Genomic DNA, 17,390 nt, shown 5'->3' with positions numbered 1-17,390 from the left:
AAAAAAGGTGACGATGTGCAGACAACACACACGCGCGCGTGCGGAATCGGGCAACAGTTGCAACGTGTGGTGAGAGTGTGCCTTCGTCCGACCCCGGTTCCTAACAAATTTCAAACAGCGAAAGGACGTCGGGCGGGAGGTCAAGAAGGATGCTACCCATTAAGAAGTTGTGCAAGGAGCCTGACTGCTTCTGATGTGTGCCTGTGTGTGTCTATGTCCAGTTAGCGGCAGCAGAGGCGAAAAGGTTTGCCGCGGGATGACGGCAGCGGCAGCGGTAGACTCACACTTCCGGTATTTAAACGAAAAAAGCGTGCGCACACGCGGGCGCGCGGCCGATGAACACACCGGATATCGTTTGAACCGTTTGACTCGCCTTCCGGGGGCACAGTTTGACACATCGGTGATCCCTGGGGAGATTGAGGATGAGTTTGACATGAATGTGGGGAGGTATTGCGCGTGTGCGTGTGTGTATGTTACCTTTCGATGCTTTTGTTTAGTGAGCATGAGTCTTGAGGCTTCCTCAAAAGACTTTGAATATTCAATAGTGATTCCTGTGGATTCTTCAATCAAAAATACATTATCGTGGTGGAACGATAATAATCTAAGAACTCTGTCCAAGAAAACATGAACGCGCACCGCGTTGTGTGCAGTTCGTTTGATAGTCATCTTTATGGTCAATTTGCAGGTTTTATTTTTTCTTCTTTCTCTCCCGTTCGTAGATTCATATCCGTAGAGTGTTGTGCACATTAGAGTGTGTGCAGTGCAGTCCCATAAAAGTTCACTCTCTATCCGGGCCCTGAAACTCAGGCGAGGTCATAAAAAAAACAAAACCCGTCCCATGGTGTCCGTCGCCCGCGAGCAGCCGAAAGGTAAAAGTAAAACAGCATATAAAACAAACAGCATATAAAACGAGCGTGTTGAAATTAACCAATTGACCGTTATCTTTTTGCAGGAAAACGCCACACACACTACCTCTCTCTCTCTCTTTCCTTGGGACAACCTGTCGATTAATGAAGTGGAAATGGGAACTTTTACTTTTTTTTTTATTCCTGGTAGTTCGGCCGTGTGCGCAACAAATGGTCGTTTTGCTCTGCATCCTGCTGCTGGTGGCGCCGTTGCTTTTGGTAAGTACGATCGAAGCACTTTTACCTACAAAGAATGGTTCTGTTTTTGGGGGACTAGAAGATCCTTAATGAAGCATAATTTATAGCGAGTGCTTAAAAATGCAAAAATTGACATGACAATCTGAAGTATTCAAACAGGTTTGAAGCGCGTCGAGTTGTTGCTGTCTATCCCATAGACCACTCCAAGAACTCCTCTTTCGTATCAGTTTTTGGGAAGAGCGAAGGCGCTAAGCACAATAAGAGTCTAGAACCCGGTATCGATTACAATTAATTTTCCTCCATCGTCACTGGACTTCTCTTCACAAGTCGGTTTTGTGTGTCGCCAAGCACAATCCCTGCCCATTTCTGATCGACCAGCAGGAGGTCGTCGATCACGTGCGCAGCCCCTGGCCCAAGTCATCTCTGAAGAACTCGCATTTGTAAATCATTCGTGTGTGTGTGTATGTTTTATATGATCGTCGATGCTTCACTACAATGTTGCTATGGTACTAAGGTTCACTGGCGTTTTTTCGCATTCTTCTGTGCTTTATTTCACTGTTGTTGTTGTTGGTGCTCTTCCAACGCAACATCACGCATGGAGTTTTGCGCAAGTAGGTCCACAGAGGACTAGAGAGGAGAAAATTAGACTAGCAAGAGGCAGATATGCGCAAAGATAGAGTTATCGCCCTGATGCTGTTGTCACTATTTCTTACTGGGGGCAAATGTTCAAGATCCGTTCTGACTCTATCCTCCTGATAAACTCCCAGCTTTTTTTATCGATATCCCAAGAAGAAGTAGATGACCTAACCTTCTTCTGTTTCAACCCAAAGCCCCCATGATGATGATGAAATGAGTGTGCAATAAATAATTCCTCTAAGCACCACACATCCCCATTCCCGAGTTGGGATGACTAACATATGCACAATCCCTTCGGCTTCGTCTCGGCCCGGAAATGAACGGAAACGGGCCTATCTATGCATGCCCTTGCCCTTCCGTTTCCTACCACACTTTAGTGACACAGTTCACACAGCCCGTCAGAGAGACGACGATTTGTCGTCTCCAACGCGAGTCTCCAAGCGAACTATTTCCGTGTGGTTGTCTTGCACAGTTGTAGGGTTTCGACATTGGCCCGCCTCGTATTGTAATCAGCGACAGCGACGGACGGGAAGGTTTCCTCTTCCGATAATGCAACCGCAAACTGTGTTGCCTCATTTGGGTTTGGGGCAAGATTCATTAACCTATTTTATGTGCAGTAACGTCTGGTCACATCTCCGATATTGAAGAAATAAGATGCGCTTACGATGCGGGTTTCTAGGTAGCGAAAACAGCGTCTTCCGTCTCCATAAATCAATTGTGCGACTTCGAGGGAGTCGCATCTATACATCTCTCGTCTCGGACGTTCATCAACCATCTCATCCCTCAAAGCCTGCGCCCAACATTAAGCTACCTGTATTGCGTTGATTCCTTTTCCTTTCTTTCCAACCCCCGAAGGCACTTTTCGTACATAAACGGGCATCAAAACGGTGGTCCTTCCGGTAAATGATAGGGTGTGTGCCAGTCCGTATCCTCGGGGCCTGTGTTTATATCCCGATTTAGCGCTTCCAACAGCACACGATATATTCGCCGCTGGTTTTTTCTGGTAATCGCTCCACACGCTTTGATCGTCATTTTCCCCGGGAGATGGAGCGCCAGGACCCCGATTATCGTCGCTGGCACGAAAGGCTTCTTCACACTTTGCCGCACTTTGTTGAGAGAAGACTCCAAGGGAGAGACAGAAAGAGATGATAGAAATCAAGATAAAAACCAGTGTATAACTGTCGCGGGGTCTGAACTGTATCGCAAGGCCCCACTAGCGGAGGGTATGATACACTCCACATTAAAACAACAAAAAAGCTGGCCAAAACATCAACCACCACCACCACACACAATCCGGTAATGGCTGTTTGCAGTTCAGACTTCTTAATGAATGCGTTTTTTTACATTAATTGCAGCATTTTTTAATGCATTGTTTGGTAGTGTTTTTTCTTTCCTTTCCGCTTCATTTTTTTTTGGTTTAACGAATAAGCCGAGGTTTTTGGGCTACAAGTGTTGTGCTGCACAAAAGGGGGGAAAAAAGTGTCTCGAGTGAAAAGCCATGACACCATACCATGAGCCTTCTGGAGCGTTGTTGGGTATAGATGGTGTCGTTCCGTTGGGAGGAACGGTAACGTTTTCGATCGTGTTCCAACGCGACTCTGAAGAACAAAAAAACCCTCCGGAGGAAGACAGACACACACACACACACACACACACACACACACACACACACACACACACCGCTCATCGAATATGGCGAGCAGCAACTTTGGAGCTCATCAGCATTAATATGAGAAGGTTGACTTGTCAGCAAACATCAACATCATTCTCTCCCCCCCCCCCCGTTTCCCGTGTCAGGCTAATCTGGAAGTGAACAAACGTTACAAAAAAACAACAAACAACCGCAAAACACAAACCTTTTATATAATTCTTTCCCTTGCCTTGGGGCCGTTCCGAAATGGGCAACAAATGGGAATACTGGCAGCGGCTTCTGGAGCCAGTGGTGGCGCGGTGCATGCGCAGTTGCACTTTTTGACAAAACGTGCGGGGGAAAGGAATTTGCATATTTCAGCAGGCAAGAAACGTGGACGACCCTTCTGGAGGGGAGCGCTTGGAGAGTCAACCCGTGCGGGGGTTGGGGCATTATTGCACATTCAGGGCGAGTAATGAAGACATTTGTGCGAGCGATGTCGGCGCGAAAAATGCATCTCCGGGTTTAGGAATGTTACGACATGAGATATTATACCAACCAGGAGACACATCCGAGCATAGTTGGTTTGTTTGCACATAGAAGAATCGGCAGAATCACTGAGCTTTCTCATGGTATTATGGAGGCTGGGGGAAGGTTTTGCTGGGAAACCTGTTGAGGGAATTTTAAAAATGTGTGCTAAAAGGTTTCCCTAACTTCTGGAGTGAAGGCTACGACAGAAAGTGGATCTTCGAGAAGAGTCGTCTTAATGCTTGATGGTGATCGCGCCGATTCTACACCGAAGTCAACCCGTTTCACGCACATCCTGCCATTGACCTTGTTTGGAATGAGGCGAAAATGACACGTTTTCCAATAACCGGTTGGTTGGATGTTGTTGGTGGGTTTGCTATTGCTCTCATTCTCAAATTGGTCGGATTGAAATCAACAGAGCTCTCTCTCTCTCCCTCTGAAAGGTAGCAGAGATTGATTGTGTTTGCTGATAGTCTCGTTACTTCCAAACGATCTTGATCAACAACACGATCGATGGGTGTACAGTGTTGTTGGAGATCCTGTGATCTCTTTCCTTGGGTCTCAGTTTGTTTGTTTGCCAAAGCATCTTAAGCATTTTAAAACCCTGAATTTCCAAAACTCAGAACAAAACATTCCTGGAACAGAGAATTTGCTCTCCTTTTGCTTGTTTGGCTGGCCGCAAAACAAGTGGTTCCATCTGGTGTTCCATCAGCAGCCTGCAAAGGTTCACCAAGAACTTGAACCGAAACAGGCGGCAGTGTGTGTGTGCGTGTTCTCACGACGAACGCCAAACACAGCGACCAAACTCTTGTGTGTTGGCGCGGTTTCATAAAACGAGTTTTACCAGTTAAATTTTAATATTTCCATCCCCCCCGACCCCAATGGTATGGTGTGTAGAGAAGTTGTCGTCCTGTAGTCTGGCAGAGGAGAGCTGAGGCTGCTTCTATAGAAAAAACCTGCTCAACATACGCGAACATGCTCTCTCTCCCCCTCCCCCCCTCCCCCCTCCTGTCCTGTGTCTTTTCGCAGAAGGAGAGAATGAGTTTGATAGGATTGGAAGACTCTACGACAGCAACCACCGAGCAACCACGGAGCAACCACGACGATGATGACGTCCTGGAAATGATCGCAAAACGTTTATTCCGCGATCTTCTCTACCTCGTCCGCTCGATCTCGTCCCGCCCGTGTGTGATTAACGCGTTTTTATTCAAATGCAGCGCTTGGGCCTCTTTTTTCCCGTATCCTCTTTCTCCCGTTTTGTGGGGAGTCTTAAGAAGGGGGAGTGGGGTCTCAATGTTGGAAGCGCGTAAAACAAATTTTCCAAAACCCACAAACTTGGTGGGCGTGGGGGCGATCGTCGTCGTCACCACCTCTCATCTCATCAACCTGTTTCTCTGCACGCTCTGAGGATATTGGAAACCAACTCCCGCCCGGCGTTCTTTTGGACCCCGTTTCGGAAGCAGGAACAGGTTGCGATACTGAAGAGCGACCGCAAGCAGCGGGCACGTGTGTGTTTGTGTGCGTGTTACAACAAAAGTGAGACAGGTTTTTTCAGTTTCTAAAAAAAGAGATACGAAAACAGAACGAAGAACTGTAGGCAAGAGCAGCAGGAGCAGCAGGAAGAAAAAAAGCGCACACATAACGTTTTCTTGCCAACCCTTAGCATAGAGGGGTTGTGCAAAGAACGCGCGCCTTCCATTCCAAAGATGCGGTCAATGACATGGTGTGTGTGTGGAGCGTCGTGTGTAGCACACCGAAATCTTTAAAATCCACTCCATCAAATGAGATCGAATTGAGTGTCTTTTAATGATCTAGTTCTGAGTGTCATCCCCGCTTAATGAAGCGATCTTGAACACAGTTGTTGAACAATGCTTCTTAATAGCTGATAATTCCCATAAATGTTGATGATCACGATTTGTCATATAGGATATTATATCCACCTCAAAATTATGACAAATGGCATCAAAACCATATCTCTCCCAACCAGATGCCTGTCAAGCAGTTAATGTTTGCCTGTCAACCCCGTTCCGTTACACAACCCCCCGCGGGAGGATCGATCACAAAGTGATGAAAGCGTTAAAATGGGTAACGATACACACCTTTAGGCATAGCCTACTGTAAGGGTGAAGTAGCATCTCGTACCGATATATGATCGAGTTAACGCGTGGTTGGGTACACGTAAAACATTGGAAATGTGAAAACCATCTCTCCAACACGAACAGCAGCAGCAGCAGCAGCAGCAGCACCGGAGGCAGGCAGTCCAACGCCAACTGTGTTATTAACGGCAGCGATAAAGCGTGTCTTTACACACATCTTTTACCAGTGCCACAAAAGAGCCCACAGCACGGACGCGCACAGCACAGCTCTCGACAAGCGCACTACATCGGACCGAGCGTTAATAAGTGCGCGTCCATCTGTGGGTTCTGTTATCTCCTCTCATTCGTGCATCTCGCTCTGTCTCCATGTGTAGCTTGTCCCGATGCTTGCTTGTCGCTTGTTGTATAGTCACCATTTTCAGATTATCAGTGACAAAACGATCATCTCTCGTTACCTACCCGATCGATCCGAAATCCTTACACGCACATAAATCACCGCGCGAACATTCCGGTTTGTCATTTGACTTTATCTTTGGAGGAGTTTGCGCTCTCTCTCTCTCACACTCTCCTGAATCTCGTATTTTTAACAAGCAGTGCTTTAGAAAGGGAGCGATAAGAGAGGACCGAGCCTGAATGAAGGATTGTTCTGTTCTGGGGTTCTGGTGGATTGCGTAGAATGTGCCGCAATGGGGTTTCATTTATCAAACTCCGTGATTGGTACGGAAGGCGCCGGCCTTGTGTTGTTGCGCTTAATGACTAACAAACAGCTATTTATAACGTATCGGTGGATGGCTGTTATCAATTTGTTGAGATGAGCTCTATAGGTCTGTGGTGGAAATAGTATGGTATTGCTTTTTGTTGAGAATTCTATACCGATAAGTGAGTGTGTAAATCTTGTCCTAGAAGTTTGCATTAAGCTGATGTTCTGAATAGGAATGATCCCAGTTTTTTGAAGTCATAATCATTGGATTTTTGCAAGACATTCAAGAGAGAGTCATCACTGCTAAAAGTCATGACATCACTTTATATATCAACAGTGTCATAAGCTCCCAACGCACCTAAATCAAACACACTTCAACTGGTTGGTTTACTCACTGCACATTTCTAGACTTAGACCCGAGACCCTCTGAGGAGGCTCTATCACGCTTATCACGTTTCGCAGCTGGGGTTAGTAGCACCTGGTTTTTGTTTTATGGCCCGTGGCTTTACACCCGAGATAAGAATCATTCAAACGGGAGCGCCGGAGTCTAATGCGCTAATGATGTGACAAGCAAGTCACATAGGGAAGAAACCTATCGGCGGGTTTGTGTATGTGTTATCGTGTTTGGAGAGGCTCACAAGTTGCAAAAAGCCTCCCAAAAAAATCAAAACTGCAATACTCTCCTTCTTCAAGAATTGGCTTCCAATCACAGTGTGCAGGGTTTGGTGGACCTATCCGGAATTGGATCTCTAACTTCTGCTGCTACTACAGAGCGAGGAGGATGCTCGTTTTTTATGAGCCTGCTCTACCCAGCAGCAGTAACCCAGTTATAAATGGGTCCCTTCTTCTTCCCCCAGTCCCGGGGCCGCCAGTAGGGGCGTGTGTGCAATGTTGTAGATTTTAACACGGATTTTTTATGGTTTCTCTCGATGCCCGCTTCGTGTGCGCGCATTCCAGCTGAGATCAGGTTTGCGATCGGCGGCAGCGTATTTGGAAGGGTTTTGGGCTTTTATGTGTGTTTGAAAACCGACAGCAGTTTATGGTTGTTCTATCGCGCTTGAAGCACACACACCGTCAAAAGGGGGGAGAATGCGGAACACCGTATCAGATAATACCGTCCAATTACCTTTCAATTCCTTAGTCTCGCTTAGTCATCGGGAGGCCGGAGAAGGATCGGAGAAGGAGTTTCGGAGGTGTTAATTTGCACCCACTTGGGAGGGGGGAAGGAGAGGGTTGGAGGAATTTCCCGAACTGAAGCGGCATCAATTTTCACTCTCATCTGATCTGAGCGGGGGAGCTCTCTGTGTGTGCAATGTTGGCCTTCTTTTCAAACGAGGTAGACCTTCTTCTTCAACTCCACCCAGAAAAAGGGATCGCCGCAAAGTGTGTGCGGGAGGAGAGTAAAGTGGTTTCGGTGGATTACGCTCCGGTGTGGTGGCGGCAAACCAGTACTCTATAATTATGCCCATCGTACCCCCTCATCTCCCTTTCTGGCTGAGCTCTGTGTATTGTGTTGTGCATGCTCCTCCTCACCCATCAGCATGGTGGATGGTACACGCGTGCGCGGAAAAGCCCACATTTATGGGCGATTTTCGATCGAACTGTTTTTTTTTGTGGTTTGGTTTGGTTGCTTTGATTGGTTGGCACGGACACGCGAGACGTAGCGGCGTTTACGCATCGTTGTGTATCGCGCATTGAAATACTTGATCGCCGATGGTTCAATCGCTGATGATGGTGGTGGTGTGTATGATTAACCTGCGCATCGCTACACGCGAGCGTTTAATTCTAAAAGCAATATTATTTACCTGCCGCCGGGTCCCGGTCGTCGCTTCCGAAATGAAATCGAAATCTACTGCTATAAAGCACCATCATCCCCATCCGGCATGGTGTCGTCTCCGCAGTGCAAGACACACACACACACACGCGTGCGCCATAATAGATCGTCCGAAAATAGCTCGTGGGGGCCTCCTGCTGTTGTTGTTGGCCGCAACCGTTACAAATGCAGGATTGTCACCATCGTCCAAAGCATTCCACCGTGTATGTGTGTGCCACCTCCCGTGTCGTGCGTCCGTCTCCTGTGGTGCCCTACTCCTTCCCTTCTTCCCTCAAGATTTGATATTATTTAGCTCTACCTCTCCCCCCCCCGAAAGAGAGAGCGAGAGAGGTCCAATTTCCCGACATTGTTGTAACGTCGGCAGCAACTCTTTCTTCCCAATCCGTCGAGTGTGTGTGTGTGTGTGTGTGTGTGTGTGTTTGTGTGATAGAGGACAGTGAGAGGAGGCTCTCTCAAGATTTATCTGCCAGGCAGAGACAAGCAGCGCTGTGTTTCGACCGGGGAAATGGTGGCTTGCGAGCGGGAAATTTAGAACCTCTGGTGCGTTAGATATTTATTGTCGGCATTATTGTCGGATGGTGCTGCTATTTAGCCTTTCACATTGTTGCAGTGAAGAGTCGAAAGGTTTAAAAACAAGATTTGGGGCAATCATTAGAGTGTCACTGCTTCGTGTGTGACGTTGGAGACTTAAGAGAGAAGCTTTATTCGCGTTCCAGCACGCAAGGATGCTTCCTATGGATTATGCTGCCCAAGCCGCTTACTCAGTCACTTAGGTTTTGGGACATTCTAAACTGGGCGGGGAGGTGTGTGTGTGTGTGTGTGTGTGTGTGTGTGTGTGTGTGTGTGTGGTGTGTGTGTGTGTGTGTGTGGTGTGGGTGTGTGTGTGTGTGTGTGTGTGTGTGTGTGGTGTGTGTGGTGTGTGTGTGTGTGTGTGTTGTGGTGTGTGTGTGTGTGTGTGTGTGTGTGTGGTGTGTGTGTGTGTGTGTGTGTGTGGTGTGTGTGTGTGGTGTGTTGTGTGTGTGTGTGTGTGTGTGTGTGTGTGTGTGTGTGTGTGTGTGTGTGTGTGTGTGTGTGTGTGTGTGTGTGTGTGTGTGTGTGTGTGTGTGTGTGTGGTGGTGTGTGTGTGTGTGGTGTGTGTGTGTGTGTGTGTGTTCTTACTGCTCTGGTCACACACCCGTTTCACGCCGATTTTTCAGAAGCGCTTCAAACTCGACTGCTCCTACTCTGCTGGTGCCTGAGGACGAAAAAAACATTGAGAATATATTTGCATACATATCGAACACATCGGGAGAACGTCCTAGGGGGGTGGCAAGGTCTGGTTGAATAATTCAACAACACGCCACAAAACACAAACGCACCTACGGACAAGCGACGTTACGATGATACGTACGAACAGTAAGGGAAAGAGCTCTTTAATATGCTGGCTATATTTATCATACAGTTCAATTCGGTTCAATTCCTTGTTTGCATAGTTTAGCGCAGGGGCAGACTGAACTAGTTTATGCGGCCGCGAGAGAGAGCGAGAGGCCGGATGGATGGAAAGAAACGCGTACAACCTGTCTAAGGTTTTTTTTCCAATCCAAACGAGCTAAAAGTGACGAGTTTTAACTACGATTAGTTAAGAATTCAAAGCGAAACGAATGATGGTGCGCCTAAATGTATGCAGTGTTCATAACAAATTGAAGCTCTTGCTGAGCAGATTGCATACTTTCAGGCGTACTACTTCTATGAAGACTTTTTTTAAAAGAAGCGCGTTCAGTGCGCGTTTAATAAAGAGCATCTAGAATGTTCTATTTGCTATCTTATCTAGAACTGTACAAGTTTGATGGTAATGTTTGTAAGCAACAAACCTAACTTGCCGCCGTTATCAACAATCAATTGACATTCGATTCACATTGATCGATGGGAAAGGTTAGCGGGAAAATGGTCCGACACTATCCCTCCCGCTGGTAAGAGATTAGGATTCACTTCGCCAACGGCTGTAACCGAACTTCACTGGGGGAAGAAGCTATAAAAGAAAATAATTAAACAACCAACCAGGCACAAGTACTAAATTAAGAAGACCTTGGCGATAACGCGACCACAGTCCAGCGAATGGTGAATGAAACAAACAAACCCAAGCGCAACAGCGCAACCAAGGAGCGCATTTCGGTTGACCCTGCGGTGTGCTGCGCATAACCTTTTCGACCACATCTGCGCCCCCGGGGTTCGCGGCCGGGTTATCAACCGGGGAGCAGTAACACTCCGGCCGAATCCCAAAACAGCCCATTTCGAGCGATAGTTCCCAGGGTCGTCAATGCTGCCTGGCCGCAAATGGTCGGACCGCTTGCTGCTGCCTGATAAGAAGATCCCACATCCAGCGGCATTTTGTGGCTGCGGAGATTGTATCCCATGGGAGCGTTTCGAGCAATTGATGCGTGTTCTGTGTCGTTGCACAGAATCCTTAAACCGTAATCTGGCCTAATACAAATGTCACACACACACCCTGTGATAGCAGCATTTCCCATAATGATGATGTTTGAGGTTAGGAGCAGCGTGTGGTGTGATAAATGAATGTTCCCACGGATTCGGTTTTCTTTCCCAAACTTACATCTCGGAACGCAGATTTCTTTTTTTTTTAATAATGAATACATATTTTATTTGAAATTTTTACCATTCTTACTTTCTTCTCACAGTAGTATGGCATTCGTTTGCGTTTCTTTCTTTCCCTCTCTTTCTTGCTCTCTCTCGCTCTCTTTTTGTATGTAGTTTCTCTATTTTGTATTTTTCATGTTGTGTTGTGTTATTTTACATTTTGTTTCTCCCTTTCTTTATCATTCTTTTTGCACCTTTCCCATTGTAACTTTATCTCTCTCTTTTTTTCTCTCTCTAATCGTACTTGATTCATCCCTTTTTCTTTTTATATATAGTTTACATAGCTTTCTTCTTTTATTATTTAGCATTTGTTTTGCATCCTCTGTTTTGGTTTGTGTAAAGTTCTTTTTAATAATATAATATATATATTTTCATCCATTTTCTTTTTCATTCGACGTCTGAGATTGGTTTCAGTTGGTTTGTAGTGTTTTGTTTCGGCTTGTGTGTGTGTGTTTGTGCTTTCAGTTTGTTCCGTTTTTCTAGAACTCTAGAATGCTTTGTTAAATATTCTGTTTGACTGCTGTTGATGCTACTGTTTTGCAAAGTTATCTCTCTCTTCTGCCTCTCTCTCTCTCTCTCTCTCTCTCTCTCTATCTCTCTCTCTCTGTTATTTTACATGTTCTTCTATTTTGCTTTGTTCTTTTACATTGTTTGCGGCGCTTCGTATAAGATGCAGGTTTTTTGTTCGTGTTTTTGTTTTGTTTTACGTTCTTCTGTGTTTGTTTTGGTTGTGTTTGATGCAACCAGGTCAGGTTTGTTTGTTGCAGCTTTGCACACTGAGGTAATGGCAACGAGTGCGTAACAAGTTCACTATTTCACATTTTTCTGTAATTTATGCTCCATTTTTTGGGGGGGGGGGGGGGTTTGTACGTATCGTGGAGTGTGTGTGTGTGTGTTTGTTCGCATAGCTCGAAAGTTTAAAAAGAGGATTTTTTTGTTTTAAAGGGATAACTGTTTGCACGAGTGCGTTTTTTTGTTTGTTGTCATTTGCTCATATCAAATCTGTGTGTTGGTTTGTTTGATGTACTTGTTTCATTTACACCGGTTTTCATGTTTCTTTTGCACGGTTTGTTGTGTCTGTGTGAAGCTTTTTATAAAAATAATAAGCTTTGCTTTATTTATCTTTTCTTGTTTGTTTGTTTTAAGTTTTACTTTCTTCTGTTCAGGTGTGAGAGCAGCTATTGTTTTGTTTGGTTTGTTTGTTTGTTATTTCTGTTCCTCGGGGGTTTTGCATGGTTAGAATCTGTGCTTATATATTATATGTATCTGTACATTTCTCTTTCTCTTTTCCTTTCTCCTTTTATCCTCACTATTAACACAGCTATATACTAATGCATAATTTTTATTTCATATATGTTTGCGCGTGTTTTTTTTCTTTAAGGATTTATGCAAACTCAACAATTCAGGGAATCTCAGGTCAAAGATTGTTTGCAATTGTACAGAATTTTACGGGTGAGGGAGAGAAATTTAAAGAGGATTTTTCTTTGAAGTTTCTGTCCATTCGTTTCACTTTCGTGCTGTTTTCTCCCGGTTTTTCCGCTGGGTTCCACCCTGTTGTTGCGTCATCTACTGTCTCACTATTTACATTCATGTTTTGTAACTTTTCGTTCATTTCTCTTTACCTCTTTTTTCACTCTTCAACTCGTACCGACAGGTAGTTTGATTCAGGTTGCTTTTTTTAGGTTGGAAACAAAATTGCCTAATAAAATTAACTAGCATTTAATTTGGCTACAAGTAAATTTTTCCTAAAGTTCCAAAACAAGGAGCATAAAAAAGTGGAAAAAGTAATGTAAGAACAATTTACTTTACAATGAGTTCACAATCAAGTAAAGCATGTTATCTAATTATTCTAATTAAGAACAATGATAACGAAACAGCTTGGGTGTAGTAGGGCTTATCCAATAGAGAGTTGAACACCGAACAAGCTAAGGGAAGGAGGGAAGGATGTGTCCTATAACCGTGCAATTTGAGGTTAGTGTTAGTGTTTTCTGTCCTTACATCACTAGAAAAGCATCAGGACCGGAGAGGAAGAAGTGTTGTTTAATATTTTTTCTTCTTAATTTTTACCATCACTTGCCTCCTGTGTTCGTTCCCAAAAAACGAATGAAATTAACATCATTCCTGTTTCCGTTTTTGCCCCTCTTCTTCTACAATTTTGTGTGTATAAGTATTACCAGTCTAATTTTGAAATGTTTTCCTACCTTCGAAACGTGTGTAGTACGAGAACCGATTTTTCTTTAGTCTCAAAAAAGTTTTAAATCTCCTCCAATGTTGGTTCCTTTCCTTTTCCTCTCGTTTCTCTTATTTTTCCTATTTCCATTCAGTCCTTGTTTTTGTGCGCCTTTCGGGGGGGTTGGAAAAGCGCTTTCCTTTGGGAAGGATAATCCTAACAGCAGTAAAGCCTAGTAAAGTACAGCTATTCCAATTGGTTGTATTACATTACATTGTGCTTGCATTGCCGAAGTGTAGAAACAGTAAAAGTGTTTCAATTTTACCTGGACGAGCTGGATTTTAGTGAACTGAGTGACAAAAAAAGGGTAAAAACACAAAACAAAACGCTAGAAGAAGCTTCTGCTACTCCTTCTCTTGTGTGCGTAGTTGTTGTTTGTGTCCGTATCAATTGCCAAAGCGGGATAATATTATTATTATTCCATTAAAATAGCATTTTTTTTAAATGTTGGACTTTTAAACGACGACGCACAGTGTAAGAGTGCCACCGACTACAGCTACAGCCATAACTACTCGGTTATGGGGTTTAAATTTAGATTTTTTTTTTCCGCACACGCTCTCCATTATTTCGGTATCGGTTTGTGTAAGGACTTGTTTTTTTTTAACTTTTACTTATGGTAATGTAATGTTTCAATATACGTTTAATCCTACTATCAAGAGCACCGCAATCAGTCATCTTTCGTTTTTGTCTTTATATGTTGCCCGTTAAGTATTGGTAATTGGTTGGTGGGGAAAACAAGTGCTTCTATTTGCAACTAAAAATGGCTCACTTGGAGTGTTTAGAATGAATTTAGTTGTATTTTTTTAAATAAGAATTTAACTTTCATTTAACAAATTATGAAATCATATATTATATTATTATATATTTAATATTAAATTATTTGCAACTAAAAATGGCTCACTTGGAGTGTTTAGAATGAATTTAGTTGTATTTTTTTTAATAAGAATTTAACTTTCATCTAACATTATTAATTATAAAAATATTGAAATCTTTTTATCGAGGTAAAAATGGTAATTTTGCCGGTAAAATGAAATTCGGCTCTTTTGCGCCTAGATGTATGCAATTTGTATGGCAAATGTTGCTGGAGCTCTAATTCGCCGTGAAAAAAAAGGTAATTTAACGAAAAAAATGAGCCACAAAATCAAACGAAAGCCATAAAACCTTAAAAATAATCATTCTGTAGCTTTTTTCTGCCTTGCTTTCGTTTACCCAACCATTTCCTCCTGCCCCCTCGTACACCATCCAGTCTCTGGTCTTTTTGTTTCTTTTTATTCGTAATTTGCCTTAAATATGTTTATACATGTTTTGCTACAATTTCACCAAATATGCTGTGTTTATTCTTCTTAATCGTAGAGCTTTTTTTCGACACACGCTTTTGGAAAGAAGGAGGGGGGGCTTTTGCGCTGATTTCGTCTTGTTTTGCGCCCGAGCGTTGCGCTGGTGGGCGTGCAGGGCATTTGGGGGATCGGATTGGATGTTTTCGTTGCGCTCTCACACGCGCTCGCATAGATGGAATTGGGGATTGTTACTGTAATTGTAGAGGAACCACACGAGATATTGACAGAGAGAAATAAAAAAAAACAACCTCAACAGCGACCGGCAATAAATGCAGTAACGTAAAGAGGAAAATCCTTCGCTGAAGAGCCTCCAGGATTGTGGCAGTTTTGTTTGTTTCTTTTTGTTTTTGTTGTGTTAACGTTATCGCTTAGATCGTTGCTACTCGATCAAACCAAACTGAACACAGGCAGTCATAATGTCGTTCGGCCGTAAGGGCAGTTTAAAAAATGGAAGCTAATAGTTTTTTTTTTGTTTTCATTCGTTGCTGCAACTGTGTTCCAAAACGAATCGAGGAACAAAGATGTTTAAAACGGTGCTCCAAAAGGTGTGCTTAAAATGGTGCTTTACAAATAAACTCTCTAACGAACACACTTGTGTGAGTGCATCGATTGCAATTAAGAAACAGTTTAGTTGGACAATTGCCTACTTCGAACGCCAAGAAGTGCAGTGGCTCTGCTCTGCTCTGCAACGTCAACGCCGTAAAGTATGCAATTTGCCGAACAGAAGCAATGCTTTACTCGTTCGAAGCGGCTTTATCCAGCAGAACTTTTGCCCTAATCTGTCAGAAAAATGTCCAATCTCTCGGTAATGGCAGTGATGTGTTTTCTTTTCTCTTTTTCCCTCTCAAAATTACGCCTCATTTACGCCTTATTATGTCTCTCTCTCTCTCTCTCTCTCTCTCTCTCTCTCTCTCTCTTTTGCAGTTTGTTGTTTTTCGTTTGTAAAAAAATGTCTCCCCAATATGTTGATGTTTTGCTTTTGTTTTTTGCTGTTGTTTTTTATACCTCTAAATATCACACAGATATGTTACTGCCAATGTGATTAACGCTAGTGTGTGTGTTTTTATTTTGAATGTAAATCACTGCTTCGCTGCTTATACCGTCAATGGAGAGAGTATTTTCACTGGGTGTGTATCAATATCGATAGTAAAATGCATATTTTCTTCCCCTTTTTCTCACCGTTCTTCTCTTAGTTGTTACATTAAGTATGCCTTTTTTAGCTTGTTAGTGCAATACGCCAATAATTGAATTAGCCAAGATACGATTATCTTCAGCGCATTGTGTTGTGGTTCTTCGTGTTGGTTCTTGCTCCTCCTGCTGGTAGTGTGCCGACGAGATTTGATGGATCATTTAATATAGCTTTTCAACAGTACGAAATTTGAATCTTCAAAATTGTATCTTATTGTATCATCTCCTGCCACATCGCGTTACTCTCCTTCCTTACCTCAAATGTATGCATCATCATGCGTTGTTCGCAGTAAAACGCTCTACACCCCTTTACATCCTCAAGTGTGTATCCTCAAGTTAAGAGTAGTGTGGTTTGTTTGTGTTTACAATAATGTTGTTTTATTAAATATATCCATTTAATCGCAATCGATATTCTCCCCCGGAATGTTCACTCACGGAACGGTACGAGGTGTACGGTTGATTGTGTTGATTGAAGACTTTTTGCTCTCCTGCCGCTCAGCCCCACCCCGCTCAGGAAACAGAGAGGGGGTGGGGCCTTAATGGCAATGTTTTACAAATGGGTTTCATCTCATCTTTCTTTTTCTTCGGGAGAATGGGAGGGTAAATTTATTGGATGTTATATTTAATTAACTCCTGCTCATTACCTTAATTTTTACCATTTGCTTGACCACTCTTTCTCCTTCTCTCTCTTTCTAAGAGCTTCTTCGACAACTGTTTTCGATGGTAGAGTAAGTTGTGTTGTGTATACGCGATATTGGAATGTTCATTAGCACACAAATTTACACAAACGCGCTCTTAGAATTGTAATCACTATTGTGATGAGTTAAATCGAAACTTCGTGGGCCTTCTGCAATAGAGCTTATATCTGTGATTTGAGGAATTTAAACATTAAGCTTATGACGTTCATATCTCCCCCCAAAACACGATATTATTACCACCGATGCATGTATAATGTATTATTATTACTGTATTGTATCGTCGCTATTCCTAGGTGTAAGATGTGTCTCTACGGTTAGAAACGGCAGTGGTTGGCCACAGAAGAAAAAAAAAACTGGCTATTCATTCCACATGAATCCATCATCACATCAATGCTCTCAGCTTAGCTTTTCCAAAAAACTCGCTCCACAATCGCGAAAAATCCCATTTCAAGTACAAATGCTTCCCTCCTGCCCGACAGCCCTTGGAGGATTTGGTACCTCAAAACTCGGTAAATACTGTTCAAACATTTCCATCAATCATTCCAAAAACGATTTTTCATCTTCAAAATGTCCATTCAAATACTCGCACGGTGCTGTTGTACAATTTTCGTAAATAAAATTAATGCTTTATCGATAGGGGAAACGTAACGGACAGATTCAAAAGCTCCACGGACGCCTAAATGTATGCAATTTGAAAAGTTGCTTCTAATACTGACGGATAGGTGGCGCTACTGTACGGTTCGCCTGCTCCGCAGAACAGTAGGACATGTAAAGGA

The 17,390-nt window shown here is 43.4% G+C and overlaps 1 long non-coding RNA gene across 1 annotated transcript; it reads left to right on the top strand.

Annotated features, from left to right (window-relative positions):
• The first annotated feature begins 641 nt into the window (after window positions 1–641).
• LOC121599734 lies at window positions 642–17,198 on the top strand. The gene is made up of 3 exons (XR_006005726.1): window positions 642–869; window positions 953–1,124; window positions 16,908–17,198. It is a non-coding gene; the product is annotated as an uncharacterized LOC121599734 (long non-coding RNA).
• Window positions 17,199–17,390: the final 192 nt, after the last annotated feature.

The sequence above is a fragment of the Anopheles merus genome, chromosome 3L (genome assembly GCF_017562075.2).
Source record: "Anopheles merus strain MAF chromosome 3L, AmerM5.1, whole genome shotgun sequence".
Classification (NCBI taxonomy): Eukaryota; Metazoa; Arthropoda; class Insecta; order Diptera; family Culicidae; genus Anopheles; species Anopheles merus.
This window is presented reverse-complemented; position numbering and strand designations above follow the sequence as displayed.